At 45.8% G+C, this 22,490-nt stretch overlaps 1 protein-coding gene across 1 annotated transcript in view; it reads left to right on the top strand.

The window, feature by feature from the left end:
- The window catches only part of RAP1GAP2 (RAP1 GTPase activating protein 2), a 299,431-nt gene that overhangs the window by 53,080 nt on the left and 223,861 nt on the right, over positions 1-22,490 (top strand). Inside the window, exon 2 of the mRNA XM_044993837.1 lies at positions 7,323-7,439. The gene's annotated coding sequence lies outside the window, so the exon portion shown is untranslated. The remainder of the gene's footprint in view (positions 1-7,322; positions 7,440-22,490) is intronic.

The raw sequence follows: 22,490 nt of genomic DNA, 5'->3' as shown, positions 1-22,490 counted from the left end.
ATAGTTGCTTTCAACTACCTGAAAGGGGGTTCCAAAGAGGATGGATCTAGACTGTTCTCAGTGGTAGAAGATGACAGAACAAGGAGTAATGGTCTCAAGTTGCAGAGGGGGAGGTTTAGGTTGGATATTAGGAAAAACTTTTTCACTAGTAGGGTGGTGAAGAACTGGAATGGGTTACCTAGGGAAGTGGTGGAATCTCCTTCCTTAGAGGTTTTTAAGGTCAGGCTCGACAAAGCCCTGGCTGGGATGATTTAGTTGGGTTTGGTCCTGCTTTGAGCAGGGGGTTGGACTAGATGACCTCCTGAGGTCCCTTCCAACCCTGAGATTCTATGATTCGGGAGTAGTCCTTAGCCACAAGTCCACTCCCATTTCATTCTCCTCTCCTGAGCCCCCTAGCCCTGCTCAAGGGTCAGGCACAGTCACAAAACACAGCACTCCCAGAGGCATGAGCACAGGCGAGGAGGATCCCACTGCACCAGCCAGCTGGCCAACTCTGGAGATGATGCATCACACACATTCCCCTTTTGCTTCCTGGGACTCTGCTGTGAGGTGGGAGGAAGGATGGTCCAGGAGTTAGGGCACTGTGCAAGGACTGAGGAGGCCTGGGTTCAAATTATTGCTTCACTTCAGGGCTCCTCAGTAGCCTTGGGCAAGTCCCTTAGCCTCTCTGTTCCCCAATACTGAAACAGGTGTAATAGTAATCCCCTGCTTCGCAGGGATGTTGTGAGATGCTCAGATGTGTAGCAGGGTGGACCCCTGCTCCGGCCCTGAAGGGGTTAAAAACAGCCCTGGGAAGGGGCCAAGGCTGGAGAAAGCAGCTTTTAGGCTGGGCTGATTGGGAAGTGGCTGCAGCTGGGCCCTATAAAAGAGGCTGTAAGCCAGAAGCCAAAACAGTTTCCCTCTGGCTGTAGAGGGAGAAGGGCCTGGCTGCAGGGAGCTACAGACAAAGTACCTGAGGGGAGCAGGGCTGGGGACAGGCTGAGGAGCTGGGGAACTCCAGCCTGGAAAGCCCCAGGCTGCCGCCTAGCGAAGAGCCAACAGGTACTAGGGGTTGCAGAGGGCGGCCCAGGGGTAGGCCAAAGCAGCAGGTCCAAACCCTCCTTGCCAGTGATGAGTCGGCTGATACTGCAGTCTGCCCCAGGACGTGGGGCTAGACAATGACTGGCAGTAGCCAATACTGAGGCAAGGTGGGGATAGTGGGTGGGGGTTCCCTGAGGAGGGGAGACCCTGAGAAAAAGGGGTTACTGCCGGGGGCAGCCCCCCATGTAAAAGGGCACCGGGTCCAGGGAGGGACATGGGGGCCAGAGGACAGGTGGATCACCGGCCTGCAGAGGGCGCTCCAGAGCTGGAACGGAGCTAATTCCCGAGGACGACCAGTAGGAGGCGCCGCAGGGGTGAGTCGGCCCGTCTACAAGATGATACAGTACAAGTCTGATAGGTATCCTGGATAGATGGCACACTGATGGGGAGGATCTGCACCACCTCCCACTACAGGCAGGTGCCTGACTGCACGATCGAGCTCCACGTCAGCATTTTACTGTGTCTCCCCAGAGCTCTGGTTAATGATTATGTTGTTGATCAGCATTAGCATTCCAGCCTCTAACTGCATACTCCCAGGCATCAAGTTACTCACGCCTGTGTGTTTGCAGAGCTGGGGCCTGAGTTTGTCCCTGAAGAGTGAACTTAGCCCATGTCAGCTGAGTGCTATGTACACGCTGCCTGTTGGGAGAGAGATGTGAGACATTAGCGTTAGCTACGATTTCCACTCTTCCAAATGAATATGGACACCTCCAGCCCCCCTCGGCTCTACAGATGCTTTAATAATTACACTCGGTGATGAAATTTCATATTCAAATGAGGGCATATTAAGTGCCGCTGATTATCTGGAGCAAGCTAGACAGCAGATTTTTTTCCTAAAAGAAGGGAACAATTGTAATTACAGATATTTTGCCCAGGCATTAAAGAACATGCACAACTTTAATTGCAATAATAACCCATGATTCATCACTCGAACATTATTAAAGAAGCTTCAACATCTGGACTCACATCCTGAATAACGTTTCAGGGACATTAGCCTGGCCTTGGAGACAATAAGACAACTGAGGACAGAGTTGATGCATGGGCTGGTCAGAGCAAAACATAAGGGAAATGGAAACTACCTGCTACAAACCAGTACAGCAGGGCCGGGGAGGAGTTGCTTTGCAAGTGGGGGATTTGTTTCTTGTGTCCCTTTTACTGAAGTGGTATCAAATGTGTAAGGCAGCACAGTGCTTCTGAGACTGGGAGTCAGGACTTCTGGGGTCTATTCACAGCTTTCCACTGACTTACTCTGTGACCTTGGGCAATCACTTGGTTATGATTTTCAAAGCAATGGAGAGGATTTTGGCACATATCTTCCATCCGTTTTAATTTTAATGGATGAGATGTGTCTAAATCCCCTTGACTGCTTTGGAAATCTTACTCTTTGTGCCTCAGATTTTATATGTAAAACTGCTAAAAATAATTATTATAGGAGCTGTGTGAGCTGTAAAGGATGCTGAGATCCTTGTGTTAAATGGATCAGAAGTGCAAAGTTTATTATAAGTGAAGAGAGAACAGTTCAATAATGTTACCTGTTTGAGGTGGAAAAGGTGAACTCAGAGTATGGATAATATATATTCAGGCTTGGAATCAACTTTAGGTTTCCATAAACAAACCCAAATGTCTATTTTCCTAATCTAGGGCCCAGTCCTGCCTTCCTTGCACGCACACATCTCCCATTCAGAAACCAGATTATACTCTCCGTTGCGTAGATGTAAATTTGGAAGAAAGCGATGGACGAGATTCTCCACTGGTGCAAACTGGAATCAGTAGAACTCTGCTGATTTTAAACCAGGGAAGGATTTGGCCTAGGCCATAGAGAAATTAATGGTGTTATTTCAGAGTTACACTGATGTAATGGACAGCAAAATCTGGCCCTTCCTTGGGAGTTTTGGGTGTGCAAGGGATGTAGGAGTGGGCCCCTCATCTGTGTCTTTGGAAGGGATGGGCCACTGATTGGCAGGTGAGACCAATTTGGCATTTATATTCTGTCCTGATCTAGACTTAGATTAACATTTGTTAGGAAATTGGTGGCAAAAGCCCTTGCTGAGCAGTTGCAAATCCAGCCCTGCATAGACTTGTGGAAAGATTCTAAAACGTGTTTTCGTTATACTGGAAAACGAAACAAGATCACAGAACTGTTTCTCAAATAAATGTAGACCCTGCTGCCAAACATGTGGTTTCTTTTCCAAGATGCAATTGGATAGAACCAAAGGGCCTGATTTTTTTTTTATCCCATACACCTGGTTTAATGACTTCGGTGGAAATGGTCGTGATTTACATCCATGTAAGTGAGATCAGAATGAGGCACCAAATTTTTGGTGGATACTAATTCCTTGGGCACATGAGTTAACGTCTTATTAGAAAGCAGATGCTCTAGCGCTTTAGAAAGTGGGTAGAGGTTGCTTCTGATCTTTCTTACAGGGGTATAAACCAGGATTAACTCCTCTGAAGCCAATGGTGTTACATTGGTGTGTGACTCCTGTGATTTGATATTAGGATGAGTTTGGGACTCCTGGGTTCTATTCCTGGCTCTGTCCATGACCTGTGGAATTACTTTGGACAAGTCACCTAACCTTTCTGTGCCCCAGAGGACTGATATAGCTATAATGAGCCAGATCGTCAGCTGCTGTAAATCGGTGGCGCTCCACTGAAGCTGAAAGAGTTCTGCTGATTTACGCCAGCTGAGGAGCTGGTAATGCTCAGCTGCTGGAAAACACCGAGGCTTAACTAACTAATGTTTGTAAAATGCTTTGAGATACATAGATGAAGGACACTGGTGGAATGTAAAGATAGCCATTCTCCATCACTGGCTGCAGAGTCAGTGTGTACTGTAGATATACACCTCTATATACCCGATATAACGCGACCCGATATAACACAAATTCGGATATAACGCGGTAAAGCAGTGCTCCGGAGGAAGGGGGGGGCGGGGCTGCGCACTCTGGCGGATCAAAGCAAGTTCGATATAACGTGGTTTCACCTATAACGCGGTAAGATTTTTTGGCTCCCAAGGACAGTGTTATATCGGGGTAGAGGTGTATATTTATCTTATGTGTCTTTTGGTACATATTCTGACCATAAAATCTGTGCATATTTACAGGGGGATAAAAGAGTAAATCAATGGCAAGAATAGAGCTTACGTGTAGTCAAACACCAGGACACACTCCTTTTTAAAGAGCCGTTTATACAGGGTGCTGGTGCAAAGAAATTCCTTTAAGCAGCATATGTCACTCCAAGCCATAGGGCTGTAGCCATAGCCAGGGCCGGTTCCAGGCACCAGCGAAGGAAGGAGGTGCCAGGGGCGGCAGTGCGTCCATTGTTGGGGCAGCACGTTCTGATCGGCGGCGGAGGTGGCACTTCGGCGGTAGCTCAATCGGCCTGCTCCAGATTGGCGGGAATTCGGCAGCGGGCACTTCACTCGCTGTCTTGCCCATCGGCGGCACTTCAACGGCAGCTTGATCGGGTGGTTCTTCTTTTTTTTCCCTGCCGCTCTAGGTGGCAAAAAAGCTGGAGCCAGCACTGGCTGTAGCCACTGTAAATGCTGATTTACATCAGCTAAGAATCTGGCCCATAGTGCCACTAAATTAGCTAGGACCTGTACAAACAGTCTGGACAGCAAAGAAACTAACTAGCCCGAATCCTGAGCTGCTCCAATAATTTTCATGGGGTTCAGGACGACTGTTATAAATCATTGATATTCAGAAATCACCCTGTCTGCTACAGCAAGGCTTTAGAGAGAGCAGATGATTTCGTCTGTAGCAACTGCCCTGAAATGGAAGTACACCAGAATCAGGCCCTTGGTGTTCAGCATTGAAACCAAACACTTTGGGGAGGGTTGAAGGGAGGACGGGACTGTAAACCACTTAAGGAGCTGCACCGTGTGAACAGCTAAGTTTGAAAATACAACTTTATAATCATAACTCCCCGCCCCTGCCCATGCGTCGCACTGAAGAAATGACTGGGTGCATTATGTTTTTCTGCATCCTCTGAAGCATCGTGGACCTGCTGGAGGCAAGATACTAGTTCTGATGGACCAACTGTCTGATCGGCTATGGCAAATCCTACATTCCCTAGCCTCAGAATGGCCTTAAAGTTCTCTGCTTCAAACAAACAGACCCTACATCAGGTTGTTCTGAAAGGGCAGTTTGAGAAGAGGAACTTTCTGGGCAGCAGGGATTCAGCTACGATCAAATGTCACTGTCAGGTTTTTAAGGTCACGCTTGACAAAGCCCTGGCTGGGCTGATTTAGTTGGGGATTGGTCCTGCTTTGAGCAGGGGGTTGGCCTAGATGACCTCCTGAGGTCCCTTCCAACCCTGATATTCTATGTCTAGTGGATAGGACCCTGGACTAGGGCTCAGGGGAGCGCGATTCTTGGCTTTGACATGCTGTCTGATCTTGGACTTGTCACTTCCCCGCTCTGTGCCCCCTCCCTCCCTTTGTCTGTCTGCTTAGATTGTCATCTGTAAGCTCTTTGGGTCAGGAACTGTCAATTGCCACATGTACAATGCCTAGCACGGGTTAGGAGCGTCTGGGAGGTATTAGACAAATAATAAATAATAATAACCCTGCACTAAAAAAAGCCTCCATGTGATCATTTGAATCTCAGATGGAGTCAGTGGGAGCTGCGGGTGTCCAGCACCTCTAAAAATCAGGCCCAAGATGTTTAAACTAGAAATGGAGGCATCCAAGATTGAGGGATGCTTCTGAAAATTTGATTTGTATTTAAGTCATGGATTTTTATTGCAGCCAGGGAGCACTGAGTGCCACTAGAGGGCGCTGATAGTTCTTCTTCATCCATAGGAGCTCATCCTAGCAGTTCCCTGAAAGACCCGTGATTTCAGGTGACTGTAGGATGCTATGGAAATGCAAACAACTTGCTCTGTCTTGTTTCAATTTTCCAGGTGGCGTACTGTGCCAGATAGAAGTATCTTTATTTACTATCAAACACTTTGCTCTTCTGCAGCGTTGGCCCACCCAGGATCCATCACTTCAGTATCCTTGGCAGAGAATTATGATTACCCCCATTACATACATGGGGAGAGTGAGGCACTCCATGGTTGACTGACTTGCCTGAGGTCTCAGAGTGAGTTAGTCACAGAGGGCCTGATTTCTGTTTACGGTAAAGCCTCCTTGCACCGGGGCGTATAAATTACATTTGCACTTACTTTAAGGCCTGCCCTGTCTAAAGGGGCCTTCCTCTAACTGAGAATCAGGTACAAAGCCATGAACAGAAGCCAGAAATCCCAGCTCCATGGATAAATCCTGGCCCCTTTGAATTCAATGCCAAAACTCCCACTGATTTCAGTGGGATCAGGTTCTCACCCTAGCTCTGTAGTAGCCCATATATAGGGACAAGGTTCGCTTTCAGGCCTGGCTTCTCCTGGCCGTGGCTCAGAATTTCACACTCTTATAGGGCAGCTATACTGCAGCGGCTGGCTGTGATTACAACTCGAGCTGATGCAGCATGAGCTAGCGTTAATCTTGCTAGGTTGGGTCTTGGAGCGGTGAAACCACAGCAGTGCAAGCTTTAGCGCAGTCTGCAGAAACCCGCCTGTAACCCCGGGGACTAGCCCGTGATGAAACTCCGTCTTGGCCATTCTGTGACGCAAGCTAGTGAGATTAAAGCTAGCTCGGGGTGTGTCAGTGCGGGCTATAATCACACACCCGGACATATCTTTAGTCATGAATTCGGGGGTTGAGCCACTGTTCCACCCCTTATCTATGGGGCTTTGGGCAATTTCTGTAACTTCCTGGTGCCTTTCTCTCCCTCCACCTGTAAAAGAGGGTCAGTAATGCCTGTCTGTCTCACAGGGGCGCCAGCAGGTTGAATTGCAGTTGTTCTGAGATCCAAGGCCCTGTGGCTATGCAAAATATTGGGCTTGTCTCTTCCACTGCTGAGCCAGGAGCTTGTTCCACTGATGGCACTTGGTGGAGAAAACACTCAGCACTCTCCTGGAGGTGCCTTCTTAGGCTGCCTAATGTGGTGGCCCGGCACAAACAGCACTGTAAGTGTGGCAAGATGCCCTTGCTGGTCCCCATTTATAAACAGACAAGGGCCACGCAAGGAGGATTCCACTGTAATTCCAGTGATTACATTTCTATTTGACCTTGCAACTCTCCGCCGTTTCCCTGAGCCAGCCATTCTTTTGAGCGTGTGTCTCCCTCTCTCTTTGGCTTGACAGCTCTTCCCTAATAAATATTTCAGTTCAGTGTAATTCTCATTGTGTGTTATTTATAGGTACGTCAAGGAAGGCCGCTTTCGGATTGAGGAGAGAACACTGACGGCTTTCCAGTGGCTGTACTCCCCGTACCAGCATCATATTGTCAGCCGAGCTGATCTGGCATCACCAAGCAGGTAAGCAAACTGACAGACAGAAAATGTTCTTTCATAAGCACTCAAAAAGGAGCAGTTGCACCTGCGCCCGGGGGGAAAGGGCATTCGGTGAAATCTTTCTAATCTCTGGCCCTCCCGTAACGGGGTGTTATGAGCTGATCTCCCCAAGCCTGATGGAAGCTCTGAGGGTTCACGCTGCTGCTCCTTCAAGGAGAAGAAAAGTGCCCACTAGCTGCCCCTCCTTTCGCCTTACCATAAGCAACCTGCCCCTGGTTGGCAAGGATCCTTCTGTAGCGGATGCAAAGGTTACACTGGAAATGGAGTTACATTGGAAATCAGCATCCCTGCTTCTCCTCATTGCACAGGATTTTGCCCGAAATGTTTTGTGGGTTACAGGTTGTAAGAAAAAAGCTGAACGCAATACAATAGCCACGCATAAAATGGTGCCAGTAGAGACCGCGCTCGGGTCCTGATCCTCAGCTACACTCAAACCTCTTTACACTGCTCTGGTAGTGTACAGGGGCCTCAGGTGAGTGTAAATGTAACTTACGCCCACTTTAAAGGCTCCTTTGCGGTGCTGGAATGAGAACCAGGTCCTTGTTTTTTGTACACCAAGGCAAGCAATGATCAGTTAGCCCCAAGTAGCAGCGAACAGCACAGCTATGAAAACCCCTCACTCCTCACAGATGGCTGTTCTAACACCCGGGCCCAGGAGTCTTGCGCTCAGCAAACACGTTAGACGCTCATACGTTGTCGTTGTGGCCGATTTGGGTTAGAGGCCCATCTGCTCAAATGACAGTTTGTCTGCTTGGGTTCCAGTTGCATTGCTGGACGTAGCAGCCAAGACAAATGGCCTTGAGATGGGAGGCCTGCGTGACTCAGAGTAATTGCTGCTGACGGAAGTAAAAATCCTTCATGGCAGTGGGGATGTGCTATTTTTCATACTTGCTTTTGGGGGCTAGACAAATTTTACAAGTTGGGATCCCGAATAATGAAGGAAAAGCAGATACAGATGTTGCTCACGGTAGCATAAATCAGACGTAACTACACTGAAGCCCAAGCTAGTTGGGAGAGGAGATGAGGGCCCAAGAAGTGTGGGAGCTTGAGTCAAAAGCGGAACTGTTTCTCCGGGAGGAAATCTTTTCTTGCAGGTAAATCCCTGGAATCAGAGATGGGAAATCCAGGTTCTATTCCTGTCTGCCACAGACATCCTGTATAAGCCCTAGTAAGACACTATTAAATCAAAATTCTCCACTCATTCAGGTGCTAGTTGTTCTGCTCCCACAAAGCACAGGTGTGAGAGTGATGACCCATGGGGCAAAGTAATGGAGAATCAGTCCTTTATCTCTTTGTTCCTGAGTGTCTTCATCTGATGTTAAAAACGCTCCCTTACCTCACAGAGGGACTGACTAAATATTTATTTGTGAAGCACTCTGCACTTCTCTAGCACTTTCCCTCTGAGAATCCCACAGTCTTATTACTGCGGGTGTTCAGATAAATAGACCCTCAATCCAAATCACGCCAGATTCTGGAATGCGCAAAAGTGACCTGCAACAACTGAACTTTGAAGGCTAGATTGTCTGCTGAAGTAACTTTGTGTAACTCTCTAGACTAAGGCTGGAATTTACGAAAGAGCCTCAGGTTGCTAGGATCCCCATGGGGATTTCATCTGAAAATCCCAGCCGAAGTTCTTAATCAGTTTTACAGTCTGTCCAAGAACAGAGATGCAGCCAGCTGCAATAAATATTGGGTCAAAGTCTCCGCTGGTGGAACTGTCTTGAAGTCAAGGGAGTTATTTTAACAGAGTGCTTGGCCTGCTATTCATAATGTGTAGGATGTTCAAAAGCCGTTAAGTGACTTAGGCGCACAAATCCCATTGAGAATTGCCTCAGCACTTTTGAAAATTCCACCCACAAGCAGTTTAACCGGCTCTACTACATGTACACAGTTTTGCCAGTGCTCAGGACTTTCTTTTAAGTCTCATCATGATATCTGGTTTGTTTCTTAAAGTCCCAGCTCCTGGAGTCATGTGAATACATGAGAATCTCAGCTTTCTTTCTTTCTTTCTTTTTTTAAAAGTAGGTTTCTGGTCCTTATGGTTGCAGGGAAAAGCTTGAAAACACAATGCAAGTGCACCCTAAAGGCTAAAAGCCAGAAATTAAAGAAAAAGAACTTCCAGATTATTAAGTTTAATGATTTTAAGCCAATCCCAAATTTTTTTGGGACCTGACTCATGATTTTTGTACACTTGAGGCATATATTGAAAATGAAACAGAAGCAGCAAGCTGCATATCGCATAGACTGAACTGTTGAGTATACATAAAATATCTGAAGAATATTTTTGTTCCAATACAGAGATTTCATTCAGCGCCTACATTCTTTCCTTCAAAGCTCACTGAAAATACATCTCTGAGCCACCGATCTGAAGGGCGCTATAGCTTTCTTTGCCTGCAATGCATATGCATGGCTGTCATTTTAAATTGAGTGTTTTGTGATAAAACACCAATTAACATACAAATCTTGTGGGCCAGAAGCAACACATAACACAGTACCTATTTCCCTGCTTTTCAAGAGCCTTGAAGAACATCTCTGCACAGATACACATCTAAAAGCTTTTCCTCTTTTATTTCAGGAGCAGTTTTGCTCCAGGCACCCTTAAGAGTTCTGAAGTATTTACCTGCACAGATTCACATGAACAGAAATATCAAGACAGGCAAAGAGGAGCTGGAAACAAAGAGAATTTAATGGAGCTAGATGTTCAGAGAGAGAGAACCTTTTCTAACTGGGGATGAGAGAACTATAATGAAGGGTAAAATTCAGCCCATGCAAAGAGCCAGCACAAGCCCCATGTAAGCCCTCGAGATAAGCGCCACTGGGTCTTGGGGCATAGCCTTTGTGCTAGCCCTTGTGCTATGCGCTGGTGAATTTCTCCCTGTGTGGTGTGGTTTTGTTCTGCTTTGGTAGAACTTTCAGATGTAGCGCTACGGCCCAGGACCAGACACGTTGGGCATCGTTTTGATCTTGGTTACATGTGTGTCACTCAGCAGGAAGTCTCAGGAGTGAAGTGAGAGCAAAATCAGGCCTGTTATACCAGTATCTCTTCCCCCCCACCCACTGCCCCGTGGAGAAAGAAAATACCACAGTGAGGATATGATGATGTGGAGAGCAGGCAGGATTTAGAACTAAGGGCCAAATTTGCGCAAAGACCTCGGAGCCAGATTTTCAAGAGGGAGCTTTTCAAAGGCCGAGTGTAGCCCTCAATTCCCACTGACTTTGGGTGCCCTTTGCACCTTTGAAAATCTCCCCCCAAAATGCTCAGGACCCCCAGTTGGGGCCAGATTTTCAAAAGAGACCAGCACCTAGTGAGCCGACCTCTTTTAAAAATTCTGTCCCAAGTCTTAGCAACAAGAAGACTGCTCGAGCGTCTCGCTTTTGTGTGTGCTATAAGCCATAATAGTTTCCCTTATTGTTTTAAGAGCAGACGTGAATTTGAACACATGTCATTCATCTGACAAATGTTTTCTTCAAATGGTGATTTCTCAGCAAGGGACCATCCAGAAGGACTTTGTAATTGCCCCTCTGCAGTTGGCAAAGAGCGTTTATTTTATTTAAATTACCAAGCTACCTGTTAATTTTAACTGATCTTTGCAAATCACCACCCCTGCTTGCATTAAGCTTGCTGTTGATGCATTGTTACCCTGCTGAATGCAGAACTTAAGTGCAAGAAATGTAATCCATAATTAATGTTCAGTATGGTTAACGTTAATTCCAGTTGATTATTTGATTTTCCCAGTGGGTGGGGAAGTTACTTGGAAAAAATGAAATAAAATATGTGGATAGTCAGTGGCCAGATTAAGTGATGCATCGAACGTTGTGTGCTGAGTTGTGTGACGAGATGCGATGTGATGAACAACATAATGATGGTTAATGGAGTGCATTGGAGACCGCTGAAGCCAGTGTCTCTGAAGCAGGGCTTCAACCTGATTGGTTGAGAGATTAAGGGATGCATCGAACATTGTGTGACGAGATGTGATGTGATGAACAACATAATGATGGTTAATGGAGTGCATTGGAGACCGCCAAAGTCAGTGTCTCTGAAGCAGGGGTTCAACAACTCAGCACACAATGTTCGATGCATCCCTTAATCTCCCGACTCCACCCACAAAATAAGCTCTGCCGGCTCAAGATGCCAGTAATGAGCTGCTGCCCTCAGCAGATTGTGGAGCTGCTCATATATGATCTTGGATGCTCTCTGGGTTCTGTTTCTTCTTGGTGGGGCTCCGATCCCTTGCTTGGCTCCTTCTGCTTGGCTCTTTCTTGACTGGGGAAAAAATACGATATCGTCCAGGTCCACCCACACCAAAATTTGCAGTCACCCACAATCGACTGTGTAGGTCTTCATAGGACAATACACTGTCTCCCGTCTTACATGCTTGAGCAATGAAATAGTTAGCAATGTTGACCTTTAAAATATCGTCATCAGAATTAGCACCCGTGGAAATGAATAGAGAAATGCGAACCTCAGAGCTGTTGCATCAGGTTCCCTGCAAACTCAGAGCGTTGCCCCTGGATTGGTTGCAATTGGTTTATGTTTTCCAAGGTTTCTTCCATGGCATCTAGAGACTCACCTCTTTTAAAATGAAAGCTGAGACTCTGGAGAATAAGAAGGCAGTTTGGGAGCAATGCTGGTGTGTTGGATCCATGCTTGTGTACCCCCAATTCAAATCCTGCTTCAAAGTCACACTGTATATCATGTACTCTGTGATGAAGTTTTAATTTCCTCGGTTTAGTGTTTCCTCTGAGGAACTGTCTCCATGTTTATTTTTGGTCTTTGCTGGCCTGTTTCTTAACGCACTGCTACATCTCTGTATCTAATTGCACCCAACCGCTGTAGCAGAGACCATATTTTGTTTTCCAGTCGGCCTTTGGAGATTATTGAGAGTGGAGATGCAGCATGTGCTAGGCATCAGAGTGCAGGATGAGGAGTCTGGAAAACCAAGTTCTAGTCCTGATGCTGCCACGGGTGCAGTCTATGGCCTGATGTAAATCAGAGCCGCTCTGAGAGCTGACAAGGAAAGATCTAGATATGAGTACATATGAGGGTAGAAATGCTTCTTATTGCTGCAGTTTTAGACATGGACACATTTAGCATGTCTGCTGGGCTGGGCGCTGCATGCGTGGCACACCATGCCTCTGGGGTGGAATGACGTGCCTTTTCCCATGACTAGCGACATAATCACATTTCAAAGCAGGGCTCTAATCGATACAACTCTGAAAGATTAGCTGGTGGCTGTTAGGAGATCCCAATTCATTTCCTGCTGAAAGCGTAGTGCCACTTTGCTGCTTTGGTTCAGGAGTAGTTTGAATGTGTTAAGATAGTCTTGATGGACTGGGTCTCCGATTGTCTAACCAAAATAGCCAGAGCACAATAATAGCTAACACTTGTAACCCTCATCACATGTAGACCTCAAAACACTTTACAGAGATGGTTAAGCATTACTATTCCCATTTGACACCAGGTCAAATTAAAATTAAGCTTGCTGCAGGTTTGTAGTGTGTATTATTTGTATAGAAGTAGGGACCAATGATGCCTACCAGGATCAGGCCTCATTGTGCTCGATGCTATAGAAACACATAGAAGACCAGTCACTGCCAGGACAAGCCTATGTAGAATCTAGAAGCATGGTAACATCATTTAGATCCACTTTCATTTCTATAGCTGCAATTCATTCATAATATGTTAATAGTACAGAATCAAGTCTGTTACTTAAACAAAGTGTTTGTTTGAAAGCCTTATGAGGATACATGAATGGGCCAGAACGTCCATCAGAAATGTGATGACCATCAGTAAATTCCTCATTATTAAATCGAGACTTTCTCTGGGTAATGTGAAGCAGAGGCTTTGTCTGTGTTTGTATAAGGGATGACCCTGAGCAAAACACGCTGGGAGCAAGAGAGATTAAATCCTACAATAGAATCCAAGAAGTTAGAGGTGAAAATGTCTTGTCATCCCTATCTCAGGAACAAGTGTAGCATTGCTCACGATGGCATATTTTTCTAGTGCTTTGTCCTCCTGGCTTCTTCTGGCCACCGCTTCTGGGCCCTTCCTGTTCTAAAAGGTTCTGCATCCCCCAAATGTTATAAAATCATATAGGGAACAAGCGAATAGGAATAAGTAACAGAACAGTAAGCCAAATGGGCAATAATGTGTCATGTTTGTCAGAGGAAGAGTTAGTCATTGATGGTAAATAAAACCATGTTGGAACCGAACCAAAACCCACTGTTCACAACTCCCCCTGAATTCTGGGGAAGCTCTGAGCTGGATCCAGACTTTGTGACTCAGGTCTATCTCAGTAACTAAAAACTAATGGTGGAATCCACCCCTTTGCAGAGAGACAGCATGAGGACTAGGCCCTGCCAAGACACGTCACCCACCCTAAATGAATACCCTGCTTGTTACCTCAGCACATCAATGCACGGATGAGAAGGAGAATACTTGTCCCTCCCCCAGACTTCCAATGCTACTTCAGTGGCTGAGCTCTTCTCTCAGCCTGCAAAGGAAGTAGCGAGGAAGGCCTCTCTTCCAGAAAATCAGTCTGTCAGCCTGCTGATCGTATTTCAGTGACTCCTGCCCATCTCTCTTTGTGGAGCCTGCAATGTACTTTCTGATTGGGGTGCAAATTATGTCACTTTGCATTATCGAGGCGATGGGATACATTCATGGTGACAAGGTAATGGCCACTTCTGAATATTGCATTGCAGGGTTTTTTATCTCCCTTCATAGCAAGGCTCTTTGCAATTTCCAGACACCCTGGAGTCCTGACAGGGCTTGATTTTCCTTTGATGGAAAAAGCAGTCATGAAGAGCTGACAATCACACGTATCTCTGTGCAGTGACACTTCTTCTGCATAATAACTGCTGTTGGTCACAGTGTGATGTTTACAGGGCTTCAATTAAAGAACATTTTTGGTGCCTCAAGTGGCATCCCAATCGCATGATGCTATAAGGAGTTTCAGGCTGTCACAGCGATCATGTGTCACTTTAATAATACCACAGCCTCTATGTTGCCATTCCTTTCTTTGCATAATGATCATTGACCCAGTCCTGACAAGAGGAGGTACAATTTGGCCGAAGGATTAATAGCAGGTATGCTTAATACAGCTGTATAAATTCACTTAATGGTCCTGTTCAAGAAAAGCCATCTTGGCCATCTGGCGACAAGAACATGGATATTGTTGCTTATGGATTTCACATCACCTGGTTATAGAAACGTTTCAAATTCTTCTGCTTCCACCAGCACCCAAGTAGCCCCTTGTGTAGTAATGTTCTGCCTGGAAATTCAGACCACATCTTCAGCTCATGTAAACTGGCATACCGCCCCTGACCTTGATGGCTCTACACCAGTTTACATCCCCTGAGGATCCGGCCCACCAAATCTAGAGGCAGTACTCCTAGGAATGACTACATCATGCTCCAGCCAATCCGTGTGGTAGAGGTCTTCTGGGGATTGACGCCTTTTGAAGTAGGAGGATCCAGCATCACTGCTAGTGGCAAGGGTAGAGCAATGCGGACTCTGAGGTAAGAGTTTGGATGGTGCACACGACATCTCTGAAAATAAGCTAATGGAAATGAAATCAATACACCACATCGAATTTAGCTTAAGCGAAACTTCCACAAACCCAGGAGGCTTTCAATAGCAATTAAGGCCAGCAAACTCCCCATGTTATCTGAATTTCATGCACAGATACGTATTTATGTTCTCCTGTGTATACAGCCTCTTCTTCATTTGGAAAGAGTGTGCCACACGCTTTCAGAGTTATCTAGTTCCTGGTATTTTCGGGTAAGGATAGAAGAGAAAAGGGGACAAAATATGATGTGGATCCCAACCTAAGAGGCATGTAAACAAAATAAAATGAAACCCACCATAATGAACACACAAAAGACCAGCTGTTGCTTAGAGCAGTCGCTGACAAAGGTAGAACAGAATTATAAACCACAGAATCTGGAATCCTGAGACAGAAAGTTGCCTTACAAAACTGTGTATACTCACACTGAGGCTTACTCTGCTCTCAAATTGGTGTAAATCAGGTATAACCCTGTTAAGTGAATGGAGCTTCCCAAAATAAAGCTGTCACGAGAGGGGAATCAGACCTGTTTTCCCTTTTTTGCTGCTCTCAGTGGTGTTCATGGTGTTGCTAATGGTATCTGGTCTATTTAGATTGTAAGCTCTTTGGGGCAGGGTGTGTACAGTTTCTAGATTAATGAGGCCTCTATCCGGGTTGGGGTCTTGGGGTGCTACTGAAGGATAAATAAGCATAGACAGACTAGCTGAGTCAGTTGTCCACTACAGCTGCGATGGAAAAGCTGGCTGAGGCCTGATTTCTCCAGTGCCTTGTGCTGTGTTCACTTCCACCTGTGCAAAATGGCTATAAAAAGCTGCCACCTGTATGAGTGAGTAATGGGAGAATTCTGGTTTGGTAGCAGTTTAGGCCTAATTTTCACAGCTGTCGATAACTATCCAGGGTGCAGAGCAGTGCACAATAACTGGAACAAAAAGAATAACTGGAAGAAATATGTAAGATGATTTAGAAACAATGCGCTTTATCTCACCAGCCATGCTGAGATCCTATTTGCTTTCCAAATCCTTAATATTCAAGTACACACAACATTTTGTATTAGTTTATTGTCCCAGTGGCCTTTCTCGCTCCAGGTTATTGGGGCACTGTGTAAAACCAAGTGTTTCTATTTTTAAAAATTGTTAACTTCTTGCTTCTCTATGTAGTCTTTGTCTGTTTCACCTAACTTGAGCTGACAGTTTCTTTACGCAGAACTCTCTCTAGGCATGCTGTGTCTTTGTCTGGAGACGTACAATGAACGTGAAACCAATACAACTGCAGAACGAGATGACATTATATAATCACATGGCAAATACCATAGTCTGAAATGTTTTACATTTATATGTAAATATATTACATAGCTCTAAACTGTTTGGTCCGATATTAATTTTATCCAGAGTCTGATTTATAGAGGCCTTGAAATACATTAAATGCAAAAGAAAAGGGGCAAATTTGACTGAGGAATTGGAGTGGCACACACAAGCTTTTCCTCTGTAGGTCACCATTTCAACTGGGGCCCCTGCCAGTCGTGACAGGAAGTAGTTACCATCCAGTGCCTGTTTGGGGACTAGGTGAAACAGAGTTGGGGACACAGTCCAGTTCCTAGTGGGCAGATGTCTGAATCTCAAAAGCTAATTCAGCAGGGACGATAAGCATTCAAGTAGTCCCATAGGGTAAAATTTTCAAATGCACTTAGGAGGCTTAGGTTCTAACTCCTATTGACTTTCAGAGAGATTTAGGCTCTAAAGTGCCTGAGTCACTTCTGAACATGGGACTTAGGATCCTAAGTCACTTAGGTCTTTTAGAAAATTTGAAACTTGACTTCAGTGGGACTACTCAGATGCTCTGCATTAGGCACATGCTGGTGTTCATTGCTGAATCAGGCCTTAGAGTGTATGTGTTCTAGATTGGGTTTGCGCTGTATCACAAATTAATGTGCTAGTTCCTGATAGGCTTTCTGAGTCTGGATTTTTTTGTGTTCACATTGGCCTTTCCACACTAGTGTTGCATAGGAACAAGCCATTTAACTACCTAGATTGTAAACTCCTTGGGGCAGGGACTGTCTGTTTGTACAGTGCCTAGCACAATGGCTCCTGGTCCATGGTAGGGCTGCCAGGCATCCGGCTTTCAACCGGAAAGTCCAGTTGAAAAGGGACCCTGGCAGCTCCAGTCAGCACCGCTGACTGGGCCATTAAAAGTCTGGTCAGTGGCGCAGCAGGGCTAAGGCAGGCTCCACACGGCTCCTGGAAGCAGCCAGCATGTCCCTGCACCCCCTGGGTGCTCGGGCAGCCAGGGAGGCTCCGCACGCTGCCTCTGTCCCGAGTGCTGGCTCTACAGCTCCTATTGGCTGGGAACCACAGCCAATGGGAACTGTAGGGGCAGTGCCTGCGGGCGTGGGCAGTGCACTCCATGCCGAGCTGCCTGGACACCCCTCTGCCTAGGAGCTGGACATGCTGGCTGCTTCTGGGAGCCGCGCGGAGCCAAGGTAGGCAGGGAGCCTGCCTTAGCCCTGCTGCACTTTTTGCCGACCCGGAGCTACCTGAGGTAAGTGCCAATTGCCTGGAGCCTGAACCCCCACCCCCTGCTTCAGGTCAGCACCCTCTCCCGCACCTTAACTCTCTCCCAGAGCCTACACTCCACACTCCTACCACAGCCCTGAGCCCCCTCCCATACCCAAACTCCCTCCTGGAGCCCACACCCCAACCCCCTGCCCCAGCCCTGAGCCCCCTCCTGCACCGCAAACCCCTCATCCCCAGAACCTGCACCCCCAGCCGGAGCCCTCACCCTCTCCCACACCCCAACCCCCTGCCCCAGCTCACTGAAAGTGAGTGAGGGTGGGGGAGAGTAAGTGATGGAGGAAGGGAGGGATGGAGTGAGTGGGGGCAGGGCCTCAGAGAAGGGGCGGGGCCTTGGAGAAGGGGGCGGGGCAAGGTATTCCGTTTTGTGCGATTAGAAAGTTGGCCACTCTAGTCAATGCATAGGGCTCCTAGGCACTTTGGTAACAATACATCTAACAATCTGGTGTGTGGTGTGTGTGTATCCATGCACAAACACTGTAATGTTCACAGGTCTTAAGGTCTAACACTTGATAATATTTTAAAAAAATCTTATAAATTGGTGATAAACCATGGTGCTAAACTTAGTATAAATATATAGATTGTTCTAATCCACATATATAGATGTTTATGTATTCTGCAAAATCCAGAATGTTGCCTAAACTGGCTGCCATCCACTAGAGGGTAGGCTAAAAGGCCAGATTCTTTGCTGGTGTAAATTAGTGTAGCTCTGCTAACTGAATTAAGCTAGGTCAGTATTAGCCACTTTTAAACTGATTTAAGTGCAACCACACCAGGGCATTGGACTGATTTGACTAAATCTATTTCTAAACCAGTTTGATTAAATTTCTGCAAGTTTGGTATAGATCCAGATTAAACCGCTTGACAGGGTTACACCATTAGCCTGATTTTGACAGCCAGCAGAGGGGATGCAACATAAACTGGGCTGAGACTTAGAAAGCATAGGTCAAATAGAGGCCAGTAGAATTTTTGCCATTTATTTTAGTGGGGGCTTTGGCCCTTAAGGGCTTTTATTTGAAATCCAGTCACGATCCATGTCTTTCTTTATTTCAATCATACCGTCACATCCCAACAATGGGGTATGTGCAGTATTAGAGACTCTGCTTTCAGAATTTAATCAGAAGGGTTTAGGTTTTTTTAATAAACGGCTGAACCCTTCCTTTCTAGAGGAAAACAAAAAGATTGAATAGGCTGGAGGAGCTTCAGCTTTCGTAAATTGGTGTTGCTCCATTGATGTCAACATCAATTTACATCAGCCGAGGATCTGGCCCAATGATTTAATGCTTAATACCCTCTCTCCATCATTTTTACCCCTAGCCATCCCTAGTAACAGTCCCAGAGTCTCAGCTTGCTACCTCCTTTAAAATGCACATACCTTTTATTCTAATTTTTCTAATCTAAATGCTGGCTGAGTCCACATGGGTGAAATAGAGGGGATCGGCAAAGATATATTTTTAAAAAATATTCTTTTGCATCCAACAACTGTCGCCCTAATACAGTCAAAACACTTAAAAACAACTCTTTTGTTTCCTTTAAAAAGCACAGAAGGATTGCTGTGATAAACAGCACCCGAGAGCTGTTAAAGCCCCCTTGTGGCAGTGAGTATTGTTGGTGTTTTGCCAAAAGCCCGTGGAGCATTAAAACAGCAGGTTGGCAAAGCCAGACACATAATCTACTAAAATCAACAATGCAATAGCTGCAGCTCCACGTCAGGAACACTGTGTGGCTGGAGCAATTACATTTCTCTGCATATATTTAGCCTTGATGGTAACAGTAAGTGTAAATTTTGCATAGAGAGAGCAGCAAGGAAATCAAGGTAAGATACCGTTTGAGTCTTGCTAAATTTGAACTGTGGTCACAATATATAGCAATATTTGAGGACCATGTGGCTATCCATATGTGAAGTAGAAAATGTATACACAGCAGCTCTTTAATGGAAAACGTGTATACATACTCTCTAAAGTACATAATAATCCTTGTCTCTCTACTGTATGTTTGTGTGCATATAAATTAAGGCATGTCTGGAGGAGCTATTGTTTCAGTGTCTTACAAATATCAATTTGTGTGTCTGTGTTAAATGTGTAATGACTAACGTTGAACAGGAAGGCTTTATACATTAGATGCATGTGGACACCAAGAATATCCTTCTTGATTCGAATGTGTGATCTGTATGTAAGCTACCATCTCATGCCACATTTATTTGGAACAGCAAATGATTCCAAGGCTGATGTGGAAATTTGAAAATTCAAAGGAGGCAACTTCAAAAGGTCTCTTCAGTGCTCTGCTCGCCTATGTCAATGGGGAATTCTTGATTGTTTGTGCTCTTTTCAAATGGCTTTTTTACTAGAATTGTGCAGGGGGACATTCTGCCTGCAGACAGAGCAGACACCACCTCTGCAAACATGCATCTCTAAAGTACCGGATGCTTGACATAAACAGGACAATGGAGAAGCTGTCTCTGAATATATATCTTTACTATTGCAGTAGAAGGTTTTCAGTAGAGACCCTCTTTCCCTTTGTTGCGTTTGTAGAAGATCTCTCGCTTATCTTGAGAAGACAGGGCATAATGCATGCTCATCAAGCATATACGGTGCACAGCACTGATCTTGTCAGTCTCATCTCTGTGGGCAAGTACAAACGGCGAACTCTGTTCATGAGCTATACCACAGCAGTGATAAGGGATGGGAGATTGGTCATTTGCATCCCAGGTGTAAAAAGGGAATGAGATTTTGTCTTCTGTCCTGATTTTGTGTTTTCCAGACACTGCCCGTCTTTAAGACCCTTGTTGTTATAGTATTGCAAGGGACATAGTATCTGCCCACACGGCACATTATATTCAGGATTGGAAATCAGCCAGTGATTCTAAATTCAGACTAAGAAGTGGGATTCAGACAGCATAACTCAGGTTTTGTGTGTAGCAGGTTTAACTAATCTCTTTCTTCCTTCACAATAGATGCCTCTTAAAGGGTAGCTGATGGTAACCCTATGAATAAATATGCTCTGCTTCTATACCAGATCTTTTCTGCACCTCTCCGCCTTCATTCTTTTTTGCTAAGGCTATTTGCATGAAAATAGGATGATTTTTGTGTGTGTGTGAGAGTCCATCTGCTTCTGCCGCCTGTTCTGCACCTGAAGTCAGAATCACTTGTGTATTACTATAGGCTGTGATGGAGACAGATACATGACCCCAACCTCAGCCTGAGGAGCTAGAGATTAGCCAAAACCAGGGTCATGAATCTGAAAACCTCTCCAGTTTCATGTGGGGCATGGATCCATGCCTACCCCTGGTTCCAGGTTGGATCCTAAACCAGAAGGGGCTGTTATTTTCTGGTACTGGTTTGGATGTAGCTGAAATCTCACAAGAACATTCAAGATCTTGTGCGAGAGGCTGATTGACTGAGATTTCTGACGTCATGGTCTGCAATCTTGCAAGTCCGTGATGTAGGGATAACCCAGTACAAAATCAAAATAGCCCTGATTTGGCCTTGAATCAGAACTGGGAAACCCTGTGTAAACCTAATTGTGATCCAGAACACCTCTCACTCAACCCATCTCTTCTTGGCCATGTAGTTAAACAGTGCAGAGCGTGGATAGCTTTAATACGTTACAACTTAATAAGAAAAGTGACCAGAAAGCCACCGGCATGTCTTCACCCATAAAAAGAGACTGATCGTAAGGCAACAGTGCGGGAGAACCATTAAGTGGATTTGTAGGGGAATGGTCAGATGGAAAGGGAAGGAGTCAAGACCAGCCCTTTTTGCTTCAGCTGTTGTCACCTATTAAATACAGACAGATATGCACTGCAAAGTTAACATAAGAACGGCCACACTGGATCAGACCAATGGTCCATCTAGGCCAGTATCTTGTCTTCTGACAGTGGCCAGAGCCAGGTGGCCCAGAGGGAATGGACAAAACAGGGAAATTATCGAGTGATCCATCCCTTGTTGTCCAGTCCCAGCATCTGAATAGTTAATGCTACCCCAAGAAGCAGCAGCTAAGGGATCACAGCAAAGGATGGAATAATCCTGAAAGATGGGTAGTCCTGGTGATGGTAGTGTCAGGGGGAGTCATGTTATAGTATGTCCATGCAGTGATTTGTTTGCTTGCTTGAGAGTAGTGGTTGTGTGCTCTGGACCTTCAGAGTGTGGTGGGGGAAGCTGCCCTCTGGGGATGCAGCGTGTGTGTTGCACCTTGTACGGTGTGTGTGTGTGCTGCATATTGGATCTTCTGTGATTCAGTGTGTGTGTGTGAATATATATGCATATGTGTGTGTGCACACTGCAGTCTGGACCTTCTGGAGATGCACTGTGTGTTTGTGTATGCACACGCACTGCTCCTTTCAAGGCCCATCAGAGTTTTGGTGCATCCCTTCCGAGCTACGTTCACACCCAAGGAAGAGCGAGAGACCCAAAGAACTAGATACGCTCAGTAATAAAGAGCAGAAGGAAAGAAATACAGAAAATCTGCAATGTATGAAGAGATTCTTTCTGAAAAATATGGTCCTAATAGACTTTAAGGTCAGAAGGGACCATTATGATCATCTAGTCTGACCTCCTGCACAACGCAGGCCACAGAATCTCACCCACTCACTCCTGTAACAAACCTGTAACCTATGTCTGAGTTATTGAAGTCCTCAAATCGTGGTTCAAAGACCTCAAGCTGCAGAGAATCCTCCAGCAAGTGACCCGTGCCCCATGCTGCAGAGGAAGGTGAAAAACCTGCAGGGCCTCTGCCAATCTGCCCTGGAGGAAAATTCCTTCCTGACCCCAAATATGGCAATCAGCTAAACCCTGAGCACGTGGGCAAGACTCACCAGCCAGCACCCAGGAAAGAATTCTCTATAGTAACTCAGATCCCATCCCATCTAACATCCCATCACA

The sequence above is a fragment of the Mauremys mutica genome, chromosome 19 (genome assembly GCF_020497125.1).
Source record: "Mauremys mutica isolate MM-2020 ecotype Southern chromosome 19, ASM2049712v1, whole genome shotgun sequence".
In the NCBI taxonomy this organism is placed as follows: domain Eukaryota; kingdom Metazoa; phylum Chordata; order Testudines; family Geoemydidae; genus Mauremys; species Mauremys mutica.
Note: the sequence above shows the minus strand (reverse complement) of the source record. Positions and strands in the feature narration are given on the sequence as shown.